This window comes from Mus pahari, chromosome 2 (genome assembly GCF_900095145.1).
Source record: "Mus pahari chromosome 2, PAHARI_EIJ_v1.1, whole genome shotgun sequence".
Taxonomy (NCBI): Eukaryota; Metazoa; Chordata; class Mammalia; order Rodentia; family Muridae; genus Mus; species Mus pahari.
In genome coordinates this window covers 113,307,821-113,317,409 of record NC_034591.1, presented here as the reverse complement: position 1 = coordinate 113,317,409, position 9,589 = coordinate 113,307,821, and the positions used below count along the sequence as shown (strand labels likewise).

At 41.8% G+C, this 9,589-nt stretch overlaps 1 protein-coding gene and 1 pseudogene across 1 annotated transcript in view; one reads left to right on the top strand and one right to left on the bottom strand.

The window, feature by feature from the left end:
• The window catches only part of Tafa1 (TAFA chemokine like family member 1), a 509,982-nt gene that overhangs the window by 163,558 nt on the left and 336,835 nt on the right, over positions 1-9,589 (bottom strand). The gene's annotated exons all lie outside the window — the stretch shown is intronic.
• LOC115063437 lies at positions 8,758-8,855 on the top strand (annotated as a pseudogene).

The following is a 9,589-nucleotide window of genomic DNA, read 5'->3' as shown; positions in this document are numbered from 1 at the left end:
CCCCACAGCTGGATCTTGGCATTTCCCCCAACTAAAGCTCCTTTCTCTGTGATAACTCCATCTGTGTCATGTTGACACAAAGCTAGCCAGTACACCTACCATGCCTTATCTTTTATCATTCGAATGTCTTAAAAAAAGAAGTCTCTTATTTCTAAAATCTAGTATCCAATGGGATATCTTGTTATTCCTGAAGAACATGAACAAACATAAGTAAAAATCCACCAGGTCAAAAGCTTCTCCACTTGTATACTAGATATGGAAACAGTTCTCCATTCCCCCTGGGTGCCTACACAAAAACAACCTAGAAAGATATCAGAAAGGGCACAGCTGCTAACAGTTGCTTGCTTTGTTCTTTTTCTCCTTAATAGAACTTCCATAACTGCTTCTAGTCTGGAGGTTTCTATGTGGCTGGCACAGCAGAGAAGCCAGACATCATATGAGTGTGTTCACTGTACAAGACTGGAGGCTGTTAAGAAGGAACCACAAGTGATAACAGTCCTTTAAGAAATTAAATGACAAAATGAAACCAGGAGAACGGTGCCGGTCCTCATTAGCCAACAATATCTCCTTTGTCTAGACTACTTATTATCCATCTGAGAACAAACAGCCCCTTCCATCCTGACCACAGGCATTCATTAATAACCAGAGTGATAACATAAAGGGCTTTGTTCTGCTACATCAACATGGGCAGGTTTCCCTGAAGCAAGTAAGAAACAGTTCTTGGATACACTGTCCTTTTTAGAAGATTTACTTCCATTCAGTTGCGTAAATAGTTCCCGAATTCTTGTGTGTTCAGCACAGTTTTGGGAAGGATAGAAGAAACAAATGTTGTAGACATAACTCTTGTCTACCTAGAGCTTGCAATGTCATTAGAAAGAGAAGACATGAACATGGCATCTTTATCTCTCTGTGACAAAGGACATGGTGTCATCAGCCTTTGCAGATTTCCTCACATTTCTTATAAACAAGGCAGCTGGGCTGAAAGCACAGTTGTAAAACTCTTGGGCCTACACAGAATTGTATCCACACCCCAGCCCAGCCTGCCGGAGTGCAAACTGGGAAAGCACACATCTAAACGATGAAAACACTGGACAGTCTTTGTCATTTGTGGATTATGGCTATGTTTCTTTAGATGTGAATAATCTAAATTAAGCACAGAAGCCAGGAAGGATGGGGGCAGGGGGCCTGGAGGATACTCTGCAGAAGGGGCCAGCTAATAGGATACAGGTGCTATAAAGGTAGAAATGGGGAAATGAGGCAAGATTTACCTGGGGAAGGGGAGGGAGAGTAACACAGGAGAAGAGTGAGGAAGCGATGATTTTTTTAAAAATTAAGACAGAGTCTTATGGAACATATTGTATTATGTTTACTTAAAATAAGTAAATAAATAACAAATAAAACACACACACACACACACACACACACACATGGGTGCATGCGCGTGTAGCACATGGAGTAATAATGTGTAGAACTACAGACTAACAAAAAAACCCTGTGCCAAGCATGGGGAACCTCCCTTTGAGTCATTGGTCAGATGGTTTAAGAACCAAAACCGGAATAGACTATTGTCATGGTTTTCTTCGAGGACTTGATAGCAAGACTCTACTGCTGAAGACACAGCATACTTCATACACAGAATTTAGAAGAATCAAGCTGGAAATGACCTGTAAGCCCATCCCAAAGACTGGTTCTCATAGTATCTGAAGGTGCCAAGCGAGAAAAGCAGTCATTACTTCTCTCCAGCTGTAAATTGACAAACAACAACGAAATGTCCAGATTAGCAAAGCATATCTAATGGTGTTATAATGCCTCTTTTATTTGGGAAGTAACCAATAGAGGTCTATTTGAACTTAAGTTCTGCTCAATAGGAGGAAATCCATGCCTGGTACTACACATCTACAAATTACCCATGGCTAGAGGGGTTTCAGACCCTAGAGGAAGGGTCACCGACTTTACAGAAAAACCTACCTCTTGCCATTTTCCTAAATTGATATAATTTAGAACTATATTACACGTGCACATCTTTCAACCCACATAGAAGAATAGGTCTCACCCCTCATCAGAGCCACTTCTTTTGGCAATTACTTGGAAAGCTATTACAGAAGCTCATGACTGGTCAAAATGCAGAGAATAGGTGACGATGGTGTGCCCAATTACCAATGATACATCTACAAGGCAATCCTACATCTAAGCCTAAGAGACAATCCCAAAAGAGAGGCCAGAACGATTGTAAGAACTCGAGTATGTGCCAGGATGCCTGCTTCTAGACAGTCTCTTCTAGACTGGACAGAAAAGCTGAAATTACTGCATCTCAACAATGTAGTTGCATAAGCAAGAACTACATAATGATAATCAATTGACATGCCAACATGGATGGGAGAGGGTTTACAAGGCTCAGCCCCTACCTAGATCAAGAGCTAAAGGCAATTAATGTCTACTGAGAGAGGGAGAATCAGTTTTCTTCAGTGATAAAACTCCTGATAAGCTATCTAAAATGGCCAATCCTAATCAGTAGGGGTGTGTGTGTGTGTGTGTGTGTGTGTTGTGTATAACAATAATAATTAAAGAAGCAATATATTTAAGTAGAGCTGGGGAGTACACAGGAGGTCTGAGGGGGAAAAGTAGCAATGAAAATAATGTAAATTTAATATTCATGTATGAAATTCTCGCAAAGTTAAAAATTATTAACCAACAAAAATGGTTTTGGCCTGAGAAGATAACACAGTCAATAAAGTGCTTGCCACTGAAGCCATCAGTTTGGTTCTAGAATGGTTGTTTAAAAATAAAAGCCAGTTACAGTGATATGTACTTATAAAGCTAGATAGCACTAGTGAGGCAGATCCAGGTAATCCTGGGGGTGCCTAGCTGACCAGCCAACTCTACAAGCCACTGAGAAAACCTGACTTAAAAAAAAAACAAGGGTGAGGGTGGTAACTTAGGAAGGACAGCTGAAACTGCCCTCTGGTGTCTACTGACATGTATATATACTCTTACACACATGCATGTGTACACATACACATGCATACACAAACATGCATACACACTCATACATCTGTATACATGGACTCATATACAGCTACAAGCATTAAATGAGACTACAGATTAGAGCAATCAGCACAGAACCAACACACATATAAACGTGCATGATTTCAGACTTACTTTTATAAATTGTTTTACTATCAGAATTGGATGAGACTCCATGTTTAAGAAGCTCAGCTCAGTGTCAGGTGCACTGTTTAGTGCTCATTAGGGGTAGCTCTCTAGTCTGAAATGATCTGGCTTTTTGCCTGCTTTTCTGCAGTAGAGGCCATTGAACATATATTTCCTCACTCCTATGGAGAGAACTCATCACACCTTGTGATGGATGCAAAGCCTGAAGTTCATCCAGGTTTACTCACAGTCACCTTTGGGGACCAGTTTTAATTCTACAAATGGGAAGTTAAGGCTCAGAAGCACTGCTCTGCCTGGAGTAGGGGGTGGGGGCTGAAACGTAAGCATCTCCAGGCAAGTGTTCCTCCACTCAACAGTTTGAGTTTCTCCTTTAGAATTCCTACCCCATGCTTTCGGCCTCCATCTTTCTCAAGGACTGGATTCAAAATAGAGTTCTCCCAGCAGAACTTTCTGTGCGGTCAAATAAAGTAACCACAGGCACTGCCACGTGTGGCTCTTGCTATTAGCACTTGAAATGTGAAGAGCATGACTGAAGAGCTGGTCTTTAATTTTATTCCATTTCAAGTAAACGTAAGTGGCCACATGTAGCTTGTGGATACCAGTGTGGATGGTATTCCCCAGGCGCAATCATCTAGCTCTGCTCTACGCTGCAAGGGATGGGCTGCTCACCCTGCAAAAATGGGTCCACTTGCTTGCTTTCTGTCTCCAACTAAAAGAAAATCCATCATGATATTGAGCCAACATCTTTTCCAAGCTTCTACTTAGTTGGTCTGAAAAATCCCTGGAGCTACATAAAGCATGTTGAATCAGTTTCACAAAACAGTATGTATTAATACCAATGCCAATGACACATATAATACCACGTGTAAATGTTGGCCATTACAAAGCACTCAGGGTTCTGGGTTTTTATGAGGCTACAGTGGGCATTCAGCACACAGGATTGATGACAGTATCAAGGTGATAAAGAAACTCATCATTGCATGCTAGCTGGCACTCCCTGCATTTGTGAAACCTTGCTAGATTCCTTCCAATAGCTCTTCTCATCCACTCACCATAACAGCTCTATAGGTCCAGTGCCACTGACCAGCCCAATGCTATGAAAAGGATGCTAAGGTAAATATTCACACATCTTCATACAGATTGAGAGAGATGAAATTCAAGTTTGACACTACTGAGTTTGAATTCAAAACTCATGCACTTAATCATGCTGCAGATACAGAACAGCACTGTCATGACAGAGACCTTGGGGACTTGCATTCCTACCTTCAGGAAGCAGAATGGCAGAGAACATTATAGCTCTGCCTCCCAAGACCCTCACCATTCCCACAGAACACTGGCCTGGTGGTGAAAAGCCAGTTTTCAAATGTCCAGAAGTACCCAGAACTGAGAAAGATGGTCTTGGCCCAGATTCCAAACAGAAAGACTTCTGGCAGCAAGGATGCTCTCAGAAATGAGAATGGAGGGTTATTTAAATGAGTACATGTATACATGTTTGTGCATGTAGACGTAAATGTGAGAATGCATGCCCTAAAGTAGATCTTGCCGATTACATAGCAAGCAGTTTACCAAGTGAGACATCTCCCCAGCCCTTAAAGGAATCTTTACTCCTTCAATTTTTTTCTTTCCTATTTGCCTCTTTGTCGGGCTGCCTTTGAGCACAGGAACTGTCCCATTGTCCTTTGCCAGTGTCATAATAGGAGGTGGACAGGAGGATAATGACTATCTATGTGTCCCATTGTCTGGGGGGCAATATAGAGTAGAGGAATTTCTTGCAAAGTGAACTGTCCATACCACATATAAAGGCTCAATCCTGAATCGTTATATAGGAAAATAGGATTCTTGCCATGCAGTCACCCAAGTTTCCAAGGGAAATGTGGAATTGATACATTTTATGGGAAATGTTCTACTTTTGAAATACTGACAACTAATTTGATAAAAAGGTATGACCCTGCACTAAAGCATTATAGTATATATAATTGAGTCTTAGAATGAAAGGGAAACTTCTTTTTCTCTTAAAAAAAAAAAATTAAAGATGAGATAGGCTATGGCTGAAGCCTGAGGTCAGTGGGTTCATATGGAGTCCACAGTCTGTGGCATGTACACTTTGATCAGGCCCAGGTACCATAGCTAATAGTAAGAGAGTTGAAGCCGAGAGATCACTAATACACTGAAGATATATCTGTTGCATAATTTGCTCTAAAACCCCCATTTGTTAGAGCACAGGACAGGGCTAATTGTTCCTAGAATGATACTATGACATTCTCTGTTTAGTCTACACTGGAATAAAGCAAGCCTTAGTGATTTCAGTTTTGATATTCCTTACCGGGATAGAAAGAACATCATCTCGCTGTTGATGAAGACTCTTCTGCTTCTCCCCTCCCACTGCCCTTCCTCCCGACCCTCTGCCTCATACTTGGTATTTCTCTCTGTTTCTGAAGCTCAGGAGTTTCCTCCCATTCCTCCCTCCTTTGTGGCATGGAAAGCCAAGTATTGGCTGTGACTATAAAACAATACACTTAGCCACACGCAGACTCAGAATCACCTGCTCTGTTCAGCATCAACAGCCTTTCAAACTAACAAGTGAGAAACATTGCTAAAGTGCTCAGGCCACAGAAGTCACACGATCTGCTCACAGCTGTGCACACAAGGTAAGGTGAGGATTCCCTTCTAAATGACTAGCGGGACTTACCTCTCCTAATGTAAGAGACAGACAAGCAGTCTATTTTCACAGTGTAACTCCCAGGGACAGTGAGGACCAAAGAAAGAAGAGCGCTACACAAGTTGTAGACATCGAATGCTGATGACTCTGGCTTTGGCATCCATGTGGTGGGTAAACTGAGGCAAGCAGCTGTTGGGAGTGGGGGGGGTCAGTGCTTAAAGATGCTGCCCGAGGTAGATCCAGATACTTACAGGGGCTACTGCCAAAGGCTGCTAGAGATTAGAGAAGTTACTCCTCAGACTTTTTTTTTTTTCCTGACAGAACAAAGCTTAATTTACTGGGGCCAGCACTCTCTATGGCCAGCAGAAAAATTATGAACTCTTTTACCTCCTTGGGGCCAGCAAGAACGAGAAGGAAAGAGATAAAAATTATATGTATACATACACACACACGCACACACACACACACACACACAGAGGATGAAACAAAAGTCAAGAGTCCAATAACTTCATATACACAAATATACATGCATACATACATACACGCATATATCAGTGTATAGAGACCCACAGACAGACAGACATAAAATGGTTAGAGCAAAGTTCCAGCAAGCAGGCTCCAAGTATCCCACACATAGACAAATAAGTACACACAACTGGTGGGTGGAAGGAACAATGTTCTAATCCCCATTTGCACAAACTTTACACATACACACATAGCTGATGAACGGGAGAGACAACCCTCCAGCCATGCCATGTCACACCACACAACACCACACCACGCCACGCCACACCACAGCACACCATACCATTCCCCACTTTGTTCTTTCTTCCATAGCTTATATATCCCAGCAAAATCTTTCAAGCAGTATACAATTACAATGTGATTACATTTTAATTTTCTTCTAGTAAATGATTATGAAAAAAAACAATGTGTTTTTCAATGCTGTTACAAGATAGAACATTATGTAGTACAGGTAAAGAAAACCAATTATTCTCAAAAGCTCACGTAGATTCATAACCAAGCAACTTGCTATAGATTAACGAAGTGTAAGCAAGGTAGTTTTCTCAGCCAGTTTCTCTTACTGGCAGGCAGCAATTTGCTGTTACAAAGAAAGAAGTAATTATTCTATTATATATCTTTAAAAGTAACCTTGTAAGAATCTTAAAAGAATTACAAATCTAAACTTTTATATAAAAAAATCAGTCATATCTATCTTAAATTCTCAAAATGTATATCTGCTCATCAGTAATTCTTATTAAATCATATCAGGAAGCTGAGGGAAAAAATGACTATAAAATCTGCCATCAGCAGTCCAGCCTCAGTGAGACTCACATCAGCCAGTGCTGCCATTGTCCTTGTTCCTGGTCATAAAGGGTCCCTAGCTTAACTAATAAGAGGGTGGCTTTCTGAACTTCATATTGTTCCCTAAGATTTTTCTACATCAGAGCCAGTAGTAAAAACATCTCAATCTAGCTTCACTAACAATTTTACTTTTCTAAATGTTTTCTAAGGGCAGTAGTCATTGACAATCTACATCTCTTATGTTCTTCTCTAGGGTGGTGATAGCATCATTAATCTGTTCCAAGAGCAATGCCAGAAAGAGATCAAATGTTAGAACTGTGAATGCCAGACGTGCTGTCCAGTGAGGGACTGGAAACCCCCTTGGAGTTTTCCTATACTTCTTAGATTAAGAGGGATGTGAGGGCACAACTAAGAGCAGAACTCCATAAGAGCCAAGTCCTCAGGACACACAGTCGTCAGGGTCACGCCACACTGAGGCCCACCCATGTGGCTATGGTAACCCATGGACTGCATTCCATGAGTTCTAAAGCTATCTGTCATTCCTCCCTCATGGCCCTCAGTAATCTAATTTATCCTAAGATGCAAAGAAGTCTAATATTTGGGCAAGCTGCCCATGACAGAAGAGACACCAGAGTGAAAAGTCAGAGTCTATGGCAGAGTAAAATAGTGCCTGATAAAAAGGGAGATGTGTGTGGAATGTCCATTCTCCTTTAGTGGGCACAGTTTAAAACCACACTGGTTAGTAACTCTTTCTGTGGAAAGGCACAGCTTGAGGAAGTTCCGGAGCATTTTTTAAAAGCTAGATGCTTTGCTACTACACAAAGCAGCTTGGCCCTGCCTAAAAGAAACCCTGACTGGGTCATAGAGGAAATGCTTATATCTGCATATAAGCTATGACCATTGAGACAGAAGGAAGAATGGAAATCTTCAGGGTGTTATGTACACTCTTGAAGTTGTCCTAATAAGAAGAGGTAGTAGGAGGGTCTGGGAAAATGACTCAGCAAAGTGCTTGGCTTGCAAGCTTGAGGACCCAAGTTCTATCCCCAGGACCCACATGAAAAGTCAGGCATGGTATACAGTGTTGTGATCTTGCCACGGGGGAAGCAGAGTCAGGAAGAATCCTGCTATAACCCGCCTAGCCTATTTGGAGAGCCAGGTCAGTGAGACACTGTAACATCAAACAAGATAGAGAGCTATGAAGGACAGCACCAAGGCTGACCTCTGGTCCCCACATACATACATGTACCTGTACGCACATGGCCACCAAGTGTGCCCACATGAACATAGACATGACCTTTTCCTTTGGTTTGTCATTTCTCTAAACGTTTATAGCATATCACTGAGAAAGCTGTACAAGCTGGAACTCAAAGTCACTTCTCAGAAGCCTATATTTTCTCTGAGTACCTCCTATGTATACATGTGACACAAATGCCAACAGTCTTTTGCCAACTCAAATGCCAACTCTGTCTTTTGCTTATTTGAATCTGTCTTTCGTAATGGAGTCCATTCCAATCTCAAACTCAGGTGGCAGGAAAGGCTTTATAATAGACAGAATTAGTTTGATGGAGCCAGCATCACGTTGATGTGGATTTTCCCATGTTTAGTTGATCACAATTAACTTGGTGCTCACTTCGGCAGCACATATGCTAAAATTGGAACAATACAGAGAATATTAGCATGGCCCCTGTGCAAGGATGACAAAATAATTATCCTGATTATTGTTCAGCTTGAAAAGTTCAGGTCTGGGGAAGAGGTGTTGCCCTTCTAGTCGGAATCCAGATGGCTCTTGTTATCAATCACTGTGGGTCTCCTTGTTTTCTGAGCTGATGTTCTGATGTTGGTTGCTCCCCGGAACCATCTGCTCCCCCCACCACCCAAGACCTGGTTTCCACCATAGATTTGGATTTCAATATTTTGGAGTTATGAACTGAACCCCAGGAATTTAAAGAGCTCCTTGGAGGCTGTCTTGCATGGCCAGGGGTGAGAAGCTGTGGCCCCTTGAGTGACTTTCAAACAGAGAGCAGCAAGCACTGAGCAGTGAGCAGAGAGCAGAAAACACAGCAGGACTTTTCTCCCACCTCACCAAGAACACAGGCAACGGATGGGGAATTGTTTATAGAATTTCAAAGTCAGTGTTCCAACTACAACTAGCCTTGATGGTTTTTAAGATGGAAAGATATTAAGTGAGGGGAGATAGAGTACCCCTCATGAAAGAAGAAGGACAGATATGTGGGGTGGGGGTAGCAGGTTGGGTATGGGAGTACTATGGGGGGAAGGAGAATGAACAAGAAAAATGACATGTATGTTTGAAAATAAGATAATGAAACCTATTACCCACTACATTAATTTAAGAACAGGTAATGGAAAGAAAGAAAAGAAAGAAGGAAGGAAAGGAAAAAGGAAGGAAGGAGGGAGGGTGCATGGGAAGGAGGGAGGGAGGGAAGGAGGGAGGAA